Source organism: Malurus melanocephalus, unplaced genomic scaffold (genome assembly GCF_030028575.1).
Source record: "Malurus melanocephalus ecotype Western Australia unplaced genomic scaffold, MMel_1.1 scaffold_329, whole genome shotgun sequence".
In the NCBI taxonomy this organism is placed as follows: Eukaryota; Metazoa; Chordata; class Aves; order Passeriformes; family Maluridae; genus Malurus; species Malurus melanocephalus.
Genome location: NW_026623561.1, coordinates 257923 through 270500, shown reverse-complemented (window position 1 = coordinate 270500; position 12578 = coordinate 257923). Strand labels below are relative to the sequence as shown.

Genomic DNA, 12578 nt, shown 5'->3' with positions numbered 1-12578 from the left:
TTAGCTATTTAGTCTAATTGTATCCCCAAATAAACAAATTACAATTACTTGTCTGTATTCTTACATATATCAGTCCATCTCCAAGGCATAGCACTGAAAACAGCAGAAATTTTAAAACTCAAGAAGAAATACATCAGCATTGTCCACAGGAAGAGAAGCTAAAGTAAATTTTTTTTTAGCGATTTGATGCATCTTCAAAACCAGAGGTTTAAATGCTCTTAAAAGCAGAATACTTCTATTATGTTTTGAAATTACCCTTCTGACTTGCCTGACTTTAATGCACTATTCATAAATGTATATTTATGTGTTTTGAAATAAACTAATCAYTTTGGAAGCAGAATTCCCTTTTGTAGATAGCAAATGCAATTTATAATGCTAAAAGAAAATGAGGAGGACACTTCTTTCTCTCTTTGCCTCATTTATTCATCCATTCTATATCTCAGCTTTTTCCAGACTCAACATCATCTGAGTCTGGATAGTCAAATCGAAACTCGAGAGTCCTCTCCAGGATTTTAGAGGTGCTTAGCCCTCTCTGGTTGCCTTCCATAATAAAAACTCTAAGTCAGTTATTTCCAGAAATGCACTTCAGTAGGGCTCAGTTGTTTGAAGTAAGGCACTCGTTTTGTCAAATGCTAGTCACAGATTTCATAACCTTCCTAAGTGTGTCCTTTTTCCATTTTATCCCGGTTTACCTGAATGGTAACGATTTACTCTATTGCAGTAAAACATTCTGTTTCAAATGCTCCCAATGAAACAGAACACGAGCCATTGTTAATATCCTGCTGACTATAAATCCGCCTTTCACTAACACTTTTGCGGTTTGGTAGAACACACCACTGTCTGTAAGTATTCTTCAATCTGATATTTGTTCTTAGAACGAGTCTTTAGGCGAGCAGCGAAGCCAAGTCGTGGATATTTGGCTTTCGCTCCGGCTTGCCGGACGGCGGAAGCGGAGGCTGGGGCGSGCAGCGCTGCCGTGCGCGCTTTGGTCAGCAGAGGGCGGGCGCGCCCGTCTGTGCGCACGGAGCCTCCAGCGCCACCTCCCCCGGCACCCACTGCGTTTAGTTAGAAACGCTCAGAGTTAATTACTCGGCGTTGACACTTCAAACTATTCTCTTTCCTCCTTAGCAAAAAGTTACACTTCATACACCTTTATACAGACACAGCCTGGCACCTTAAGGCAGCAGTAGTCAGATGCTGTGCGACCATATGTTCTATGACTTCGCTATGTATTTGTCACAAAGGCGAATGATTAAAACGCGTACGGAACACATTAAGAAACCGAAAAGGTTAACAGCCCCTTAAATTCTGGTATCCGCACAGGGACTGTGCTGCGCTACAAACTTACTCTCCTCCTATTAGAAGATACCATTTGAAATATTTTCTCAAGACCACCCATCCATTTAGAATAATTGCTTCAATAATCTAACTAATCATATTGGAAACTTCAACAACCAAAAGCCTTCACACAGTCAAACTCCAATTCATCGTTGTTTTTTGGTTTTTTTTTTTTTTTTTTTAATTTAATACAGTCTAGATACACAGCACAGAAGACATTCAGAGTTTCCAAGCACTTGCAATCCTACTTACATCTGATCAACATAACTAGAACATGGAATTCTGTAGGGTGGGGGAAGAGCAGGATTTAAAGATGCTCGATTCCACACTGGAACACTATCTTCAGATTTGTACTTCATATCTAGCTTTATATATGCTTGTTATATCTTCTTTAAACTTGGTTATGATCAGCTTCAACTCAAGACTTTTCTAAGGATGCTGTCATGTAATGAGGTCTTTCAAGGGTCACAATACAGAATAAGCAGCTTTACACATAACACACTATTATTAAAACACACTCAATGGAGATGGGATTTTTCAAATCTTAGTGGATTAAAAAAACATGATTTACTCTCTCACAGATTAAGATAATTAGCTGAACCAAAATAACTGCAAAATTAGCCCAGGGAGAACAGGTTCCAAAGCTTTTATTGTGTAGAATTTGCATTTATATTTAAAAAAAAAAGGTAAAAAATTGAGTACATGTAAAAAAAAATAAATAGCTTAGTAACAGGTACTACTCCCTTCAAGAAGAAACAATTATAAAAGGGCCCTAACAAGCTGACAGCAGCACCTAGGTCTTCAATTTGTGCAAATTTTAGGGATTGTAATATATCTGCACTTCAGACTATGCAGCTGACCTGTCTCCATATAGAAATAACTGCACAAATATAGTATTTTCATGGTAGGGACTGAATTTGTGGTTTTTATATATGGTACACTGTCTAGTATTTAATAAATGGTATGAGAACCTTACAGCTTTTTCAAAGACATATTTGAAATTAAATACTAGAAAACCTATACCTAAAGAAATCCAACATTTCCTTACTGTTAGCAAGGTGTTAGTAACTCAGCTCCTCATAGACTATCCAGATTAAGTTATTAGCAGGGATTATTACATTTTGTAAAGAGTTTAATCTAACACAGGGATGGGGGAAGAGAGGTCAGGGCTAAGGTTATCAAAACACATGGCAATTTTTCCATTAAGAATATATTTAAATAAATGAAGCCAAGAACCCAGRAAGTTTAACCTGAATTTAAAGTTTCACAATTTCATTTTATCCCAAACCAAAAGTAAGCTTACAGATGTTGAAAGGATATGTTTTCCTTCCATCTTACTCAAGGTTAACTTGAGAGATTCATTTGAAAATTTCTTTCTACATAAATGACATACATTTTATTTTATTACACCTTGTTATTTTAAAAGTCAATGGAAGTTGGGAAAAAACTTCAGTAAGAAACAGCGATACATTAAGTTGGTGTTTATGCCATAAAAGTAGATGGAAATGAGAGCTGCAACCCTTCTTGGAAATGTAAAAGAAGTAATACAGTAGATACAACACACAAAGTGAGGCAACTCTCTGAAGATGGATTAGCTAATAAATGCTAAAGAGAATGAATAAAAATTCTTGAATGAGGAATTAAAATTGGCAGTATGTAGTGATTTATTAATTGGTGTAGCATTTCTACAACCTCCCTCCTTCTCTGCTATGTATACCTCAAAACTCCGTTGTTAAACCTATCTCAGCACAGGTCCAGATACAAACACAACCACTCAGATATTCCTCCACAGGAAACCCGGTTTAAAAAAAAAAAAAAGCCGCACAACATAAAGCACCTCAAAGTTTGTCTCRAAGCATGTACATCTGAATCCTATTCATAAGGAATATGAATGTATAATTATGTATAATAATATTCAAGAATAAATTCAGAAACATGTGAGAAAGGAACTGAGAAAGACWGAGCATTTTGATTGCATCGAACTTTTGTCTCTGTGCCTAGCTATTCCTGAGTATAAAATCCTGTTAGCCTGCAAGCTGAGAAGAAATGTTTCAAAAAGTCTGAGATACATATAGAAAGAAAAACTTGTATTTGTTTTTATTTTTACTTTAAAATTAAAAAGGAACTTGAAAGCTGCTCCATACAGTGGGAAATCAGCAGTAGACTCCTTAAAGATGAATTAAATGTCAGACTATAAAGGAAAATGCCAAAGAAAGGGGAGTGAGCCTTCCTCATGTCTGAGGAGAAAAACTCAAAACACATCCAGAGCAATTTCCACAATSATTTAAGACCCAGAGAAACCAACTCTTCTCAATGAAGACTTCTAGATAGATTTGATATGCACCTTCATACTAGTATTATGTAAAAACATCAATTTTAAGACTCAAATTTGGAGTAGAAATTATGCCATGAACTCTAGAGTTTCTAGCTCAATTTTAATACACTGCCATATTTACAAATAAAACTGCCCTTCTGAAACAAAGTTTTTTAGAAGAGGAATATCAACAAAAACTSGTTCCTAACTTTTTTCCTTTATACCATTTCATACTATTCATAATTTGTATAATGTCTGTTACTTGTGTCTCCTGTCCTAAAATTAACACAAAATATATTTCAAGACAATTCAACAGAACAGCTTGCTTTGGAATTTGTTTGATCATACAAACAAATAAGGTTCTGGAATAATACTGTCCATAATGTTGTTCATAGAGATTAGAAGTATTTAATTGTCTTACTGGTCAAATATACAAAAGAGCTGTAAATATGTATAAATGTATAAATGCATATACATAATACATATTTTGATTTTTGCACTTAATTCCAAACCTGTTTTTTACCCACAGAGAGCTTAMTATTTTAAAAATTCTGCTTCTCTAAGGTTTAAGAGCTAAACTGCATTATCAGAATTAGGTGATCAAGTGGTACGTGTGTGCATGTGTGCAAGATCGTGGTTTTATTAAACAAAACCCCACCTGAACAACAAAAATTAGCTTTACAATATCACTACATTTTTGAGATTTTTTTGCATAATTAGATTTATCTGCTGAAATAGCTTTTATTTCTATTAAGAAAGCAACAACAACAACAAAAAAATCTCACCATAAAAGTCAACTCCTTTTTGTGTTTATATTCTTAAAGACATTTTATGAACCATTTCATACTTAATGGCTTGCAAGCAATCCCAACAGTTGGGAATTGTGTGAAAAGTTGCACAGATTGACAGATGAAATGAAAAGGTCTGTATTAATTTTCCAAATAAAGATATGCACGGAGTGGTATTTCACTATGATTATACTCTAAAGTACCAATTAGAACGCATATCAGAAACTAGAGCAAGTTGACACTCTACAATAAAGCAAATAATTTCCAGTTGGAGGGGCAGAAAATGTTAATATGCAATGTTCAAGACTACAAGAATCTTTGTAAAAGGAAGTAGCTAATAAGGTTTAATGATGCATGTCAAGAAGCCACAGTATGTAGGGAAACACAGCTGGCTTCATTTTGTAAACTATTTGATATACACATCTTTCTAGTTCACGATTATCAGCTGTGCAAGTGCCACAGGGAACAGTTTAGCCTTCAGATCAGGATATTCTTCTTGTTCTCTAAATTACAAATAAAATACATTAATATAATATGGTGCTGTAGGCTAGTGCCCCGACTRAAGCTTATCAGCTTACAAAAAAGATTAAAGAACTCTTCTGTAAGATTCAGTTGAAACAATCTCAGCAGAATAAACAGGCTGAAGAATACTGAAATAATAAATATATTTATAATACAAATCTACACACATTTTTGAATGTCAGATTAAACCCGGAAAGTTACTAAAATAAATATGAAATGTCATTTATATTAATTCATGCCATTTCATGATGCATGAACTTCATTATTAAATTAATATTAATAAAGAAATCATGGGTATTATGGAAAAATAGCAGCTATACAAAGCTGTATGCCTTCTGCTTTACTGCAATCCAAGTTGCTCAGTGACTGCAATATGCAGGTGACAGCAATTATCAGCAGATGACAGAAGCACTTTGAATTTGTACCAGATGGCAGCTAAGGGTCATTGGAAGCTAGCAGACCTTCCACAAGGAAACTGTTGTGTAGTACAACTATAAAACTCTTCAGTACTTAGAAATAAATTATTCAGGTTCTCAAAGAAAATTGGAAGGTCAAAATAGAATGTAAAATATTATGCAACGCATTAAAAGCTCACCTATTGTTTACAGAATGAATTAAATGTATTTAAAAATAAAACAGTGCATAGAGAGTATATCATCACCTCACAATGGGGAGAATCATTACAAAACTAGTAGGAACATCAGCTAATGTATTTGCTAAATGATTCAAACCTGTGTCCCAAAGGAGGGGCTACATAAACACACTTTTTCTTCAGTGCCAAAGTAAGATACTGACTGAACACAAGCTTCAAGGCAAGAGGAAAAAAAGGCCAGGGGAAGATACGTACATAGAATACAACACTTTAATGGGTACTCCTCCACACTTTTGCCAGTGCCTTTGACACTACTGTTTCACAGCTCAAACACAATTACCTATATATCATTTGCAAAAATAAATTCCCACAACCATGCCCTCCAAATTTATAAATACACACKAATTTGCTTTAATTTTTTTTTGCTGCAAATCAAGAGAGAGATCCCCTTAGATGAAACATAGCCCTGCACTTTATCATGTAAACTACCTCAACAAGCCAAGGAACAGACAAAGGAGAAAGTAATGATACAGTAATAGCTGAAACAAAAACCCAGAAGTGAGGGTAAGAGGTGGACATACAGCCAGAGAACCTTTGGGAATTTCAAAAGCATGTTTAGATAAGGTCAATGAAATGGCTACTCCGCKGCTTATGGGGAATATCTTCCCATATATAAAACTGTTAAGAAATCAACCATGCATTCACAAGTTGAAGCCAGCAACTCGATAGCAGAGCAGATGAAAGACACGTGGGTTGCAATGAAAGCAGCTTTAAAAGGAAGGCGATAGGGCTGGATACACTGAGGAGGAAGGAGCACATGGAAGGATGCAGATAAGAGCTGAAGAGGTGAACCAGGATCACGATCTTTTACCATTGCAAAATGAGTGCAAAGTAACCAAGACAGAACTTTCCAAGGTAAACAAATTGTGACAGATTAYTATATGATAATTTCATCTTCTCAAAGACTTAAATTTCCTTCTTCATAAATGTGCTACAGTGTCAGAGAAAAAACAAGCATGTGTAAGATGTGTAAAGAGATGAAAAGCAAGAAAGGGCTCCGTGGAACTAGAAAAATATTAGAGACTAGAACAACAGGGAGGAAAAGCAGAATAAGGCAAGAGGGAAGATAGTCAGAAGAAAGATATATTGGATACAAAGCAGAGGATTGGTGCTAGCTCAATCACATAATGAAACAGAGACCATAGATATGGTAGGGAATCATGACAAACTGAATCAAAAGAGTTTTTAACAGCTCTTTCAGAAAAAGGAAATAATTGTCCAACCACTTTCAAACTAGAAAAACAGCTCTATGTGATAAGCAGAATTAAAAAAAAAAAAAAATAAGCCCATCCCTCAAACCCAATAGGCATCAGTAAGAACCTTATATTCTTTCTTGAGCTGARTCACAAATCATCTGTCCTTGCTTTTAAAAAAGAAAATATTTGAGTGGATTCTTTGGAGACTATGAGATTAAGAAAAGATTCCACAATGTCTCCAAATCATAAAAGAAATAAAACTGAGTGCTKTTTTGTATAAACAGTATTTTGGGATACATTCCAAAAGATATGATGGGAAGGGAATGAGCTTTAAGAATATGAAGAGCAATCCACTCTTTGCAAACTAATCCACAATCTAAACCACATTATTTTCATCTGGTACACGCTGGAATGCTGATTTTAATGCTACATGTATGCACTGATACATTTAGCATTTACATACTGCTTGCTCTCTGAACTGAGGTAAAAAAGATGGGCAAAGATTGCATTCGTTAAGAATATGGCAAGTTTGTTACTTCAAGCGTGCAAATACAACTCAGTAAATTATCTTAGTTATGATCACTATGTTTAGCCTACATCAAAACAAATATGTCCTGATATGGAGAGAACTTTCCTTACCCTCTAGATATCCATCACTGTAGACTGAGATTTCAAGTCATGTGAACCATGATGGTTRTTGAGCCTCCAGTACTTAGAGAAGTGCAGATTTCAGTTGCGTAAATTATTGAGTCACATAAATGAAAACTTCAAAAGATGGTTTTTTTWATAGTAGCTCTACACCAAGAGAAGGCTATTGAATAATAACAATAAACAATAATTTATGCTTGTAAAGCTCTTCGCTCTTCCTTTACCCCACCTCCTTTATCTTTCGTGCCTCAGATTTCCATTTGTTGTACCACTATTTTATTTCTTTTGAGGAGTAAAGTGTAAAGAAGAGAATAAAAATAAATACACAGCTATTTGGAAAACATTGCTAATGTGGATAAAACTGCCCCMCCAAGTCTCTAAAAAGAAGCAACTGTAAATAAAATACAGGAGTGTACAAAACCCACCAGTACAAYTGTTTGCATAAGTGATTTCTGTCTACATATATACTAAGGAAGTCAATCAAGACTTTCACTCTTACTGGTTTCTTATTGTCTTAATATCATGGTATAAATCAAGCATTCTACCAGTTTTGTATATATGAAAGAAAACTGAAAACCTCAGCTCCTTTATGTGGATTACGCTTTTTCCATACTAGTCATCTAAGGACTGATATTCCCACTTTGACACTCTTGCTATTTCAGTTAATCAAGTTAAAGATAATTATAGGTAGATGTTCTCTCTCAGAATAAAGGACACAGAAATTTTGCCTGCGCTTTGATAAAACCCTCCTGACTGTTTCCAAGCATCAACATATGTCATGGTTTTACTTGGTCTGACTCAATTCTCTCTGGGGTACCATGCCTACATTCTATTTTGGAACAACAAAGGTGCCTCCTCTGCCACTTAGATGTTCCTTTCCAAACTTTTAAAGAAAACTACCTTTTGTCTTCGTCCTTACCTAACAGTGTTTCATTCTTCTTATTGAGACACTCTAGGCTTTTCAAGGTGCTACTCTCCTTCCTTTGCTCAGAGATGATAGCACACAGAGAGAAAAGCATCAACAACACTACATTACATGCATTTCCTTGTGGCCTGATCCCACAAATTCTTCCATACACTAACACATAGAGATTCTGATATTTCGTGGGAAGCTGGTAGGTAACCTCTCTCTTGGACACAAGCTCTATGTCAGGAGACAAACTAAGTATGGGGACYACATATTACCTGTAGGTGACAGCTTTCTCAATTTTATCCAAGATAAAGAGAAGTTTTTAGGAGGATGAACTACAGCAGTCTATACTACAATAAAAATTGCTGCATAAACCTTTTTCTTATAAATCCTTAACATGTCATGAAGAGCCACATAACTGTTTTCACTGTTCTGCTTTAACCCTGACCCTTCAGACATTCAGCCAGAGAAAGTCATTGTTCTCAGACTATGAACATCAACATGCAAGTGAAGTTACTGGGCTCTTGCACAACAGTGGAGCAGCAGGATGAAGTCAATGTCTTTATGAAGCTCCAAACAGAAATGCAAGTTGGGCTTAAAAATGTCAGCCTTTGAGGTGGAATAGATAAGAATGTCTTATTAATGCCACTAACAAGATGTTGGACAACCTAATTTATTGATGTTCARAAAAAGTCTGTCAAGGCAGGAGAAGCATATTCAATTTTGAATATTGAAAAAGCTATGCTGAATGGGGAAACTGGTGAAGTGGCATTTGTTTCTGGGAACACATGAATCTGCTCYAGTCATTCTATTTCACTCCAAATAAAGAACTGGAGGGAGTGGTGTCCTTTTTTAACAAACATTTTTCAAAAATTTTCCTCATAAAAAAGGCAGACAAAGCATAGATAAAAGCCTTTCAAACATAAGAGAAATAAATTTGGTCACAGAACACCAGGAAGAAATTTCATGGAGGAGAGAGAGAATGAGAGAGAGAGACACAGAGAGAGAATGAGAGACAGAGAGAGCAGTCAAGGGATTTTGCCTCGGTTTAACAGAATAGCAAGGACATTTTAAAATAACCAAGGGCAACATTTACACACACAAAAACAACCACCCTTTTGAAATTTTCATTTGTTAAGAAAACCAAACCAAAACAGCAAACAAGGAACAAAAGCAGGAACCATAAGACACGGAGTGGTTAGCTTCCAGGCTAGTTAAGAATTAGGGTAAAAATTATATTACTATTTTGATGAACACTGAATCGTTACTATGAAGTTTTACTTCTGATGTTAAAACTTAACAGCAGACGTAGAATTCCGAGTGTTTTGAATGCTGCTTTTAAGGATTAGCAACATTAAAACTATTTTTATACTAATCTGAAGCACACTAGGCAGATTACATGCTGCAGCTCCTTTATAGAGGCTACTGATTTTTCWGGAGTTCTGTTTAAGATAATTTCTACTCATTTTGATGCATTATTGTGTATATTCTGGTTATGTATATATAGCAAAGTTCAAGAAATTGTAATATTTCCATCTTAGTGCACAAAACACATTCTTTTGAATTTATTTCCATCTTCTTCTAAGTATACTGTGTTTTTTAACTTCACCCCCAAAATCTGCTTCCATTGGTGGAAACCAGTCRCATTTGCTGCACTAACAGTCTTGCTTTCTATGAAGACCAAAGCTGCAAAAGCAACTCTGAATTTAGACAACAAAAAGCTGTTCTGCACTTCAAATAGGTAAGAATGAGAACACTGCAAAATGCCAGGAAAAAGAAAATAACTTTASTTTGTTAATTTTCCTCTTGGTTAATTAACACCTATAAATGACCTTTAGCAYTGACAAGTCCAACTTCATCCTGAAAGCCAAGGTTTAAGAATCTCTATCCAAACAGGATTGATTACTGGTTACAGCATTGTRAGGAGCACAATTCAATCTGATTTTATTTTTCTTTAAAGGCTGGAACTGCATTCCTGAGTAAGCCAATGAGGTAAAATGCAGAGAGCCATTACACTATAATGTTGATGTTACCACTTCTACATTTATCTAAGGCATAGAGCATACATCATTTTAGGCTGAAATTAAACCTTGCCAGAAATAATTTTTCTTTATATTGGAATTAAAAACATATTGAATTGATCCATTAAGAAAATTGTATGCTCTCTATCTTTGTGCTTTTCAGACTGTGTCTGCATCCTTAGGCAATGAAACAATTTTTACAATTGTAATAAAAGAAGTAAGTGTTGACTTTAAGTTAAGAAAATTGTTGCTCAAATGACTAAATACCTCAGCAAACACAATAAATCCTTCTAACTTTAACATACAGATAAATCCCATGCTTGAACAGGTACATAAATTTCACAATTTTTCTTATGCAAGTTTGCTTAAACTCATTTCAGTTTTAGTCTTTTGCTGAGTGTTTATAGAGCATGTCTGCATCTCTAAATTTTAATATTGGTTCATTCAAAAAGCATCTACCATTAAGCATGAAAACTAAAAATCTACCATTAGAATAGACAAGTTTATAGTACAAAGTACAGCAATAATGTTATTCTCCAGCAATAAATACAATTGTAGCACTTATCTGTATTTCACTGAAGAAAGGACAGATAAAAGCGTCAAGCCCATGTACTTCTTGCATATTTCTGGACATAGGAGTTTCAGTTTGACAATATAATTTGGGAATCATATATCTCAATGTTTGCTTTCTCCCAGAGAAAGGATACACCAGTATCATTGAGCCATATTCCCAACAAGAGTATTTCAACTCTTCCTTGAACAAGAAAATTTCTAGAATGTTATTTTTATTTGTTTTCAAAGAGCAATAGAGAGAGATGATGTSCCATTTAAAACCAGTTTCAAATGGTACTTGAAACAATTCTTTCCTAAAGCAGGAAAGGGAGCAGACTTATTTTGTCTCAAGTTTGCAGCAGTAACACAATTGATCAATTTAATTTTAATTTTGTTTTAGCAAGTTGGATCCAAATTTCTTTTTCTAATGTTCAAATCTTTATTCTCTCAACTGTAATATATCTTCTGCTCTCAAAGGCTATTTTAGACTCCCTTTGCTCTCCTTTTGGTTCCTAATGCTACACACCCTACCTAACATGTAACCATTACAGTCAAGATTGAGAAAACACAGAAAGATTCCCAAACACACTGAGGAGGAATGAACTGACTACTGTTTCTCTACCTTCTGCATGGCTAGTTAGCACAGAATATTACCTACAGACAGCAAGTTTCCTATAAAAGAAAAGTATACCACCCCATGGCAGAAGATATAGAGACAGTAAGATGCAGACTCCACAGAACGGTACAGCTAAAACTACATCTCAGAAACGACAACAACTATTTTTTACACTGCATTTTATCACTTACTCAGCTGTGAGAGTTGTGTTTTTCTGTTTTCAATTTCCAAATTCATCCTGACTGGTCATATTACGTGATGGCTACTGCCTTAAACAAGATTGTTCAGTCCACCAAGACAAAATCCCCATGYCAATAATAATGTTGAAATATTCACACAGAAAAAATTTAACATTTACTGAAAGTCTAATACACCTCCAGAATATGTTGAATTTGGGTAATGTATGTTACATTTATGCATTCTCCTCTATCAATTTACTACATTAAATAATTTCATTTTAAACACTACTGAGAATTATTTATTAGTCAGAAGTTCAGAATTCTTAGAGAAAGATTTTATTACTAAAGGGCTTGTCTTTGTATCAGATAGATTATAACTATACAGCACAAACATTCTAGTTCCATTTACTCTATTATTTCAAAATGCATGTTACAAAGATAAAAATAATAAAAGACCATCCTAATTCACATAATGGTACATATCACCTGTCTCTGTCAATGAGACATTTAAAAGCATTTCTCTGTTAGAAACACAAATCAATACACTCAGGGGACTGCAATAACTGCTTTGAGCAATTTGTATTACCATTTCACTCTCGATGCTCCTAGTCAGAGCAACTTATTATGAATGGCGTGAAAATGGCAACCTCTTGCAATAACTTTTTTCTTTCTTAATATAATTATCTTCTTACTAAACACAGGTCTAGGTTGCCAGGTACAGCCCTCAGCCAAAGTTTTATTTCATGGCTTAAAATTGAGGGTGCTCTCCAACTTACATCAGAAACATAACTGATTAAGTGAAGGCTATTTGCTTTGTTTAGAACTGAAGGAAGGGAGAGGAG

General features: G+C 34.9%; 1 protein-coding gene across 3 annotated transcripts in view; it reads right to left on the bottom strand.

Annotated features, from left to right (window-relative positions):
• Positions 1–12578, bottom strand: part of ATP9B (ATPase phospholipid transporting 9B (putative)) — a 153339-nt gene that overhangs the window by 54321 nt on the left and 86440 nt on the right. The gene's annotated exons all lie outside the window — the stretch shown is intronic.